This window comes from Pinus tabuliformis, chromosome 9 (genome assembly GCF_031772625.1).
Source record: "Pinus tabuliformis cultivar Carrire ecotype Pingquan chromosome 9, CPIR1, whole genome shotgun sequence".
Classification (NCBI taxonomy): domain Eukaryota; kingdom Viridiplantae; phylum Streptophyta; class Pinopsida; order Pinales; family Pinaceae; genus Pinus; species Pinus tabuliformis.
The window spans coordinates 333,726,054-333,735,228 of record NC_142307.1 but is presented as its reverse complement, the minus strand read 5'-3'; positions in this window follow the sequence as shown (position 1 = coordinate 333,735,228).

Genomic DNA, 9,175 nt, shown 5'->3' with positions numbered 1-9,175 from the left:
GCAAAATATAAATCATATGTTTTTTTAGTGCAACCATTGAGTATATAAAAGATGGAATCTTGCCAAAAAAACTTGTAATTTCGTAGTCAATCTGGGTCATTCATTAGGTGGAAATATGATGGTAGAAGTTATGTTTAATTTAGGGTTTTTCGTTTTTCCCTAGAAGGCAACCCTTTGCTATATATGAGGGAATTGTATTGCATCTATGCAGATGTGTATTCTGAGCGAGAAAGAAAGACGAGATTGTGTGAGAGCGAAGAGGGAGTTATAATGAATCTATTGTAGGTTTTATCTCTTCATTTTGTTGGATAATATAAAAGGAAGGATTGGTTGTTTCTCTATAGATGTAGCCCAAATTGGGTGAACCACGTATATCTGTATCTCTCTTTTTTTATGTGTTTTCTGTGTTTATATTTCTGCAATATATTATATGTGTTCCATTGCTCTGTAATATATAATTTTCTAACAATGCATTGAACTTGACTCTTCACAAATTTATACACTTGTTTCACAAAAGTCACAAATACATCATTCTATGTGTTATCGCAGCCAAGGCATACCACTAAAGCCCACTACTTCGACAACTAGGTCGTATTCCGAATGGGACTCCTACACCAAACAGTGTGAAGTCTAATTGGGACTTCATATCGGGGAGATCCCTTGAATGTTCGCAAGTTCAAAACCATCATGAATTGTAGCCATGTATTATGATTTTTTCGAGCTTAGCACCATAGATCTTTGCTTCCTATTGTACCAAGAAACCGTTGCAGACCCAACATTGAAAATTCCACTTTATGTACTCTTTCAGTCTAGTGGGCTCCTCACCCAATCTGCATCTGTGAAGCCACCAAGCTTCACTCCCTTTGTATGTTTGTACCATAGTCCAAACTAGGTAGTGCCTCAAAGGTACCATAAAACATGCTTAGTTGCCTTCCAAAATAATTTGGTTGGCCAAAACATAGCTTATCTTAGTTGGTTGACTACATAACACATATATGGTTGTGTGTTCATAAGATATATTAGTGAACCCACTAATTGTCGATAAATGGTAGCAATACCTCCTCACCTGAAGTGGCATCCTCCTTCCTCCAGTTGGTCGCTAGAGGTGTCTCCGTGGGTTTGCAACTCTCGATGCATAGTATTTGTAGTATCTCTTTTGCATCATCTTGAGAGATAAATACTTCCCCATCACCTTGCCATACTTCCAACTTGAGGAAGTAGTGCATGAGACCCATGTCCTTCATTTCAAATTCGTACACCTCATCCTCAATAACCCCAATGAGATTTTATTTTTACATCCATCTGGTGGATCTTCCACCCCATCTACATAGCTAGAGAAATAATTGATCTAAGGGATGAGTACCTTGCTATAGGATCAAAGGTCTCCGCATAGTCAATTCTCTCAACTTGAGAGTACCTCTTGGCGATAAATTTTTCCTTATACTTCTCTATGCTTCTGTTTTCTTCCTGATTTACCTTCAATATCCATCGCAAACCCACAACCAATTTATCTGTTGGTCTTGGGACCACTTCCCAAACATTGTTCTTTACAATGGATTTGTATTCCTCCACCATTGCATCAACCCATACAAGTTGCTCTACTGCTTCCTTGAAAGAGGATGGATCAGTCTCTATAAGCTCAATCATTAGAGCCATGTATCTTGTGTACCGATCAGGGGAACTTCTCTACCTGCATAAATTGAAGGAGATCCCATATTCTCCCTCACATCCTGCACAAGTCTTGCAGCTTCTATGGTTCTTTTCCTACCTTCTCTGGATGGTTACTCGTGAGTGGATGTCTCCACTCTTTGCTCCTCAACTTGTGGTTGCTCCAAAACTTCCTGAGTTTCCTCCTTTTGAGCTGAAATATCCTCTTCTTGTGGGATATAAAGCTCCCTCTCAAGAGAGCACAACATCACTTTCTCCTCATCAAATTTTAAATCCCTTCGCACAACTGTCATTCTGAGGGATGGAAAGTACACACAGTAGTTATGAGGAGTTTTTGTGTAACCCACAAATACCCCCAATTATGTTGTCGGCTCAAGCTTCTTCCTTGATTCTTCGGAGACATGGAAGTAGACAGAGGATCCAAAAATCTTGAAGTGCGACACATCCAACTTTCTCCCCAAGAAAGCCTCCTCCGATGTAATCATGCCCAAAATTTGATGAGGACTCCAATTCTATAAATATATTGATGTGTCACATGCCTCTACCCATAAATGCAGTGGTAGGTCTTGGTCGTGCAACATAGCCCTCGTAACTCCCACAATTCTATGGTTCTTTCTCTCAACCACCCCACTCTGTTGTGGGTTGTGGAGTGTTTTCAACTCTCGTCAAATGCCTTCTTTTGCACATAAATTTTTGAATTCATTCGACACATACTCACCTCCATTATTGCTCCTGATAGCCTTCATCTTCTTCCCAGTTTCTTTCTCAACCAGTGCCTTGAATTCTACGAACTTGGGGAATGTCTCTTCCTTATTATGCATGAAGATGATCTAGCACTTCCTTGAGAAGTCATCAATAAATATGACAAAAAATTTGTCTGGAAGTGGAGGATGTTAAGAAAGGTCCACAAAAATCAAAGTGGATCCTTTCAAGGATTGCATGTGTTTTGTTGTCCTAATCATGGAATGTGGATTTTGTGTGCTTCCCCAAGGTACATCTTTTTCATGGATCATGTTGCTCAAGTGCTCCTTTGGGGATGTATGTGGTTATTTTTTGCATAATCTTCAAGGCGCCATGATGAAAATGGCCAAGTCTTATGTGCCAAAGTTCACCGACATTACGGCTTTGCACCTTCTCTACCTTAATGCTTAATGCAACACAGTCTTCCACATCTACCTTATACAGGTTCTTCACATGAACCCTGATCTGCTTCATAGTTCAATGTGCATCTACAAATGTTTCTCCTCCAGGTCAATAAAAAATTCTCTACACGTTCATGTGGAACGATGCACTTGAATCCAAGTACCACATGCTCCCCATCACTATGTTAGCCATGCATGCAATGAGGGTAAATTCAAGCTCTAACTGTGAAGCTAAATCGTCACCTACTGCTCCTCATGAGGTCTTCTTACTTTCCCTTTTGTGTGGACACTTTGTGGCATAGTGCCTAAATTCGTGACATTGGAAGCATTTAATTTTGTATAAATATTTCTTCTTTCCCCCTTGGCTAGACTCTAGTTTGGATTAAGATTTCTTCCCTTTTCCCTTATTTCCCTTTCCAACCAATGCAAAGTTTTCTTCATCTTCACCCTTGGATAAATTTCCATCTCTAGTATTCCACCTTATTTCCTCCTATACCAAATCTGAACATAAGCATTCCCAATTTGATAGTTTCTCCTTCCCTTTCACCGAATCTTGATGGTTATGCGAGCTCTTGGGAAGGCCTAGAAGGGCTAGGCTTACCAAGCCATCTTCTACAACATTAACACCAACCCCACCAAGTTCATCACAAAATTGTGTGGACCTGCTCAGATGTTGTGGAATAGTGTCTTTTCTTCTGCATCTTTATATTTCGAAGTTTATCCTTGAGCACCAACTTCATGTTGTCACTACTATTCTCAAACAATTATTTTAGTGCTTTCCACATTGCAAACGAAATTTATTTCACATGGATATTTGAGATAATATGATCCCATACACCCTCCAAGATTATTCTCCTCACCTTGGCTACATATTTCTTCCACTTGGAAAGTTTTTTGGCATCAGATTCTTGTGGTTTTGCAAAATATACCTTGTTGTATTCTAGCAATCCATTTTCATCCAATACTACCTCCATGAAATGAAATTAGAGTTGCCTTCTAAGGCATACTATTGCCTCAGCCCATTGAAGGTCATCTTATCATCTTTGAAGAGATCCTACTACACTAAGATTCAAAATCGAACCTCCTAAGAAACAACTTCGAAATCTCGGCTCTATTGTGAATCCTGCTCTGGTACCATGTAGAAATTATGATGTATATTTGAAACTTCTTATGAAATTTTAATCAAAATCACAAGACACAAAACAACACTACTTCTCTGCGAAAATCAATTCATAATTTAGAATAATAACATCAGGCATGCAATAATAAATAACACATGCATATAGTATTTTTCCCGGGGAAAGCAAATTGCTAAAAACCCCAATGAATACTTGCATTAATGTGATGAATAGAGATGTATTACAATTTCTTTGTTCCACTTAGCACAACTTTCAAGTGAATAACTTATCTCTCTTCTCACTAAGAAGCTATGACCCATACTTAGTCAATTTTTTCTTCTGCTTGAGCCCCTATTTCCTTGTGTAATTTAGAAGAAATTAGGCCCCTATTATTTAGGAATTTCTCCAAAACGGATTTCTCAATTCCCAAGGTTGGTCATCTGACTACATGCAACTCCTATACACTCAAGACTAGTCTACAACTGATGTTACAATGCCTTGTAATCTCCACCACAACTAGGGAACTCAAATTATCTACATGCACTAGCTATTTTGGGTTGATTGATCAGTTAACTGGATGATCACTAAGTTTGATTGAAGTCCCACTGAACAACTGACCTTCCACTAGTTCCTCCAATAGTTAGAACTAGTTTAAATTGAAAACAACTTGAAATAACTGACCTTGATTGCTACAAATTATCAATCACACATGATTAACTGAACTCTAACTCCTCCAACTCGAATTTACTGAGCTAACTAGGTGACAAGAGCCATGTCACACAAGTTAACTGCATCCAAATTGTCTACTAATGTGAAGTTCAAATTTTCTCAATTTAATCAAGGTAAAATCAAATTTAGAATTTCTTGCTACAATTTTCAACATCTAGAGCAACCAATTTCCACATACCATTGATTGCTCTAATTTTGAGCATAAAGAACTAGACCACACTTGTTTTATTCTCTTACTTGTTTTTTCTCCATTGCATAGGTTTCTTTATGTCATGATATTGTGATCTAAAGTTTATGAGATAACATTCATATGACTTATGTCCAAAACTATGAAAAATGTAACATTCAGTGACATCAAAAAGTGGAACAAATGGATTAATATTCCCATTCATGTTTGTTTTTGTATTTGTATATTTGTTTCCCACTTCATTTCTTTTCATGCTTCTTGTTTCATTTCTTCTGACGAATTCTCTACGATTTACAATTTTGTGGCCAAAATTTTTGCATTAGTAACAATATCCATAGAAGAAGTTTCCATGCCTAGGGATGGATGTTACTTGTGAATAGGATCTCCTTGGCATTTGACAATTTTGTCTCTTGAAGAAGTAAGGTCTCTGGTATCTCATGGTTTGTTTTTCCAATCTTCTTATCTGTTGCAGTTGAATATGATTAGTCCTTTGTTATTTCTTAAGTACATTATTTCCTTGCTATTATTGAGATGAGTTGCTGACATCCTTTGGCTATTGTTGGTTGTCTTTGTCTCCTATGACAAATTTAACAAAGGTGATGTTATTTTTATCTTATTTCTTCCTCCCACTGGTTTCTCCTACATATCCAACACTAGTTTTCATAAGTAGAGACCTCTAAGAATTTAGTATCATGTCCAACTTTTGAAGCCCCTTTATGTCTTTAAGATTCATATTTAGTTCAATGTGTGATTTCTCTAGATTCTTTCTGAGGGTGACTACTTCTTCTTCCATCTTCTCACACTTTTCTTTTCTCGTTTAACTATCATAGTAAGATATCTTCAACTACTTTAGCATATTTTAGTTCAAATTTTAAATAGATAAGCTCTTCTGAATTAGACTCTTCTTTTACATTTAACAAAAATTATTTTTATTTCTTGTTATTTTGCTTGAGTCTATCAATTTCCTCAAGAGAAAAAATCAACTCCCCTTCAAGGTATACTTCACCTTCTTCCTCTTCTTTATGTCCATTATGTTCTTTAAACTGGGGTTGAAGGGCCATTATTATAAATTCACTAATTCCATCTTCATTAGAAGGTTCACTTGAGTCTTTATATGAGATGCTACCTTCTTATGCATAGAAGATTTTCCTTTTAAATATTTTCTCTTTCTTCACCCTATTAAATTTTCACTTTTTCTTTCCCTTGAAAATTATTCTATTCCTTATTATATGGACATTTCAAGGCATAATGACCTACTCTTCCACAATTAAATCATTTAAATGGATGTTTTCCTTTGTACTTACATGTCATGTTCTTAAATATTCTTACAAATTTCACTTCTTCTTCATCTGAGTCTGAGCATGAACATTCCTTATCCTCTTTATATTTCTTGTCTACCTTGGATGTTGCATTCCATGTAACTAATTTTCCTTTTGTAATCCTCATTTTGTATGTTGTTAGGGAGCCAAGTAATTGATCCATTGTTAGTTCTGCAATATTAGACATTTCTTCAATTGCTGATACCTTGGGATTAAATTTAGAAAGTAGAGATATTAGTACTTTTTGAACTATTGTATCCTCCTTAATTTTTTCACCTAGGCCCGTCACAACATTAAAAAGTTCATACACCCTAAGAAATAAATTAGCTACATCTTCTCTTCATTCATTCTTAAGGACTCAAATTGCATTCTATAAACTTGTAATTTAACCAATTTTACTTTACCATCTCCTTCATGAATGTTTTTCAGTTTATCCCACATTTATTTGGTAGTATTACAATGCATTACTTTTATAAATTCTAATTCACTTAGTCCACTAAGGATGGAATTCATGGATTTTTCATTGAATGTAAAATCAAGCTTATCTTATTCATTACCTATTACAAGTGGCTCTTCATAACCGTTCTCTACTACTGCCCAAACATATCACCAAGTGACATTAGATATGTATTCATCCTTATTTTCGAGAAGGTATAATTTGTTCCATTGAAAAAAGGTACTTTATTTTCTAAACATCCTTCTTGATTGGCCATTCTTATGCACTAGATCTTCCATCCAGTTATTATATTGATAAATAAGGAACCTGATCTAATGATAATTGATGAATACTTGGAAATTACTAAGAGGGGAGGTGAATCAGTAATTGTGTATTTTAAATGACCAAATTCAAATTAATTTAGTAGCTTCTAATCTTTTTTTTTGTATATTGAAGAATTATATATGTATTCAACTGTTAATCTTTTCTTTTACAATTAGCAAAACTGCATATGTATTCAACATATAACAATGAATTCAAAAGCATTCACACAAGCAATATATTCAACATTCAACACAAGAAGACACCATATATAAGTGGAAACCCATAAATGGAAAAACCATGAATTTTGGATGAAGTGATGTGAAGGCAAGCTCATGCTTCATCTTTTATATCAAATTTTTTGTAGGCTTCTACCTACATGAGGCTTCTACCTCAAATTTCTTCTACAAGCTACAACATGCCGAGAACATTTTACTGCCTCTTTTGTAGGTACAAACCCTGACACAAGCCTACCTACATTGAAAAGACTAAAATTCTCATTACAGAGCCACTAACACAGGGAACCTGTGATAATGGGATGTTCAGAGTCAAACGAAATAAATTGTTTCTATGAGGATGTGCCATGGGCTCCTTATAACGTCGAATTTGAGTTTGTTTGGAATGATCCTCCATTAAATAGAAATTATTGGAGTTATGAAGATGCACCTTGTAATGTGTCCACTCGTACTCTTTCATTGAACACTTATTATCCCTTCTATGATTCTGAGACTAGGGAAAGAAAGGAACACACCGGGGAGGAAGATCTCGATGGTCCACCTCACAAGAAGCCTCTAAAAAATGCCAAAAGACATGCTAGTATATCAAAGTATTACTCTGGCTTGACATATTTGTATAAATATTAGAAATTTTCAATTTCCAATGAATTCATGCTGAAAACAATAGACATAAATTTCTTCTACTCAGTATGTGGAAGGGAAAACATACAATAAAAACACATGCAATCATTCAATCACAATGAACACACTATTTTTACTAGGGAACCCAACTGGGAAAAACACATCCTATGTTTGTATTGTATCATATGAGGAAAATTGATCCATTGCAATGACAACTTCAATACTTGAATCTCAACCTGCATTGCAATACTAATATCTTCCTTCTGATTCTGCTTTGGAAAATATTTAGCCAAATCTAGGCCTCCTGCTCCTATTTCCTTGTGTAATTCTTGAAGAAATTATCTCCTAAATGATAGGAAAAACTCCTATTTGTTTTTGAATACCAAGAGAAAAACCTCACATGCTACATGAAAATTTTGTACACTCTTTAGTATACAATAATAAATACATTGATGCCTTTTTCCTCCACTCAACTAGGCAATTCGAATTCCATGCATGACTAGGGATAGTTTTAGTTAATTTACTAGTTAACTAAGAGATTAGTGAGTTACAACTTGTTGATGATGTAGGATATCGCCAACATACAAGGGTTCTCCTCGATGTGAAGACCCAATTAGAACTCACACCGTTTAGAGTAGTAGCACCATCCAAAGTATTGACCCAACCACCATAACAAAAGGTTCGTCTTGGTTTCAAAAGATAGCATAATAGATCATATACATAACCCTTGAACAAGTAAGTAAATTGACATTGGAAAACTATGATTGCAATGTGTAAAAGGAGACCTTCGGGGGGGGGGGGACAAAAAGTGAGCCTCTAGAAGGAAGTAATAGTACTAACCTTAGAGAGACACACAATCAAACAAATATACATTAGTTATATAGTGAAATATAGACACAACGATCTTTAAACCACATACAACACACCTTCAACAAGATAAGTACCAAGTCCACCGAAATAGTTCAATTTCCTTAGTACATATGAACGAAACATATATAGCAAACATCCAAAGAATAGTCCCAAGACATTAACAATACATGCATGAAAATGTGTTGGCTCATTGAGCTTCAATTATAAGGTGAAATATCCAAGTACATAGTTACAATGATGAGACACTAGTTCCAATAGTGGAACATTAAGTCACTTCTTGCTTCTCCAAAGAATAGTTTTCTCTCCTATGCCATGTATAGAAGCCAAGACTAGCTATCCAAAGCTTTAGCCTGCAAAAGCATTTTGATTGAGTTATGATGTTTCTTTTATAACAAAGGGGATGACCTTTCATACTACCATGACTCTTGAATTACCCTCATGACTCTTTGACTTCTAATGTGTCCTTTGGACTTCTAAACAACTCTTGAACTTATAATGACTTTTGGACTTCTCCTAAAGACATTTTGT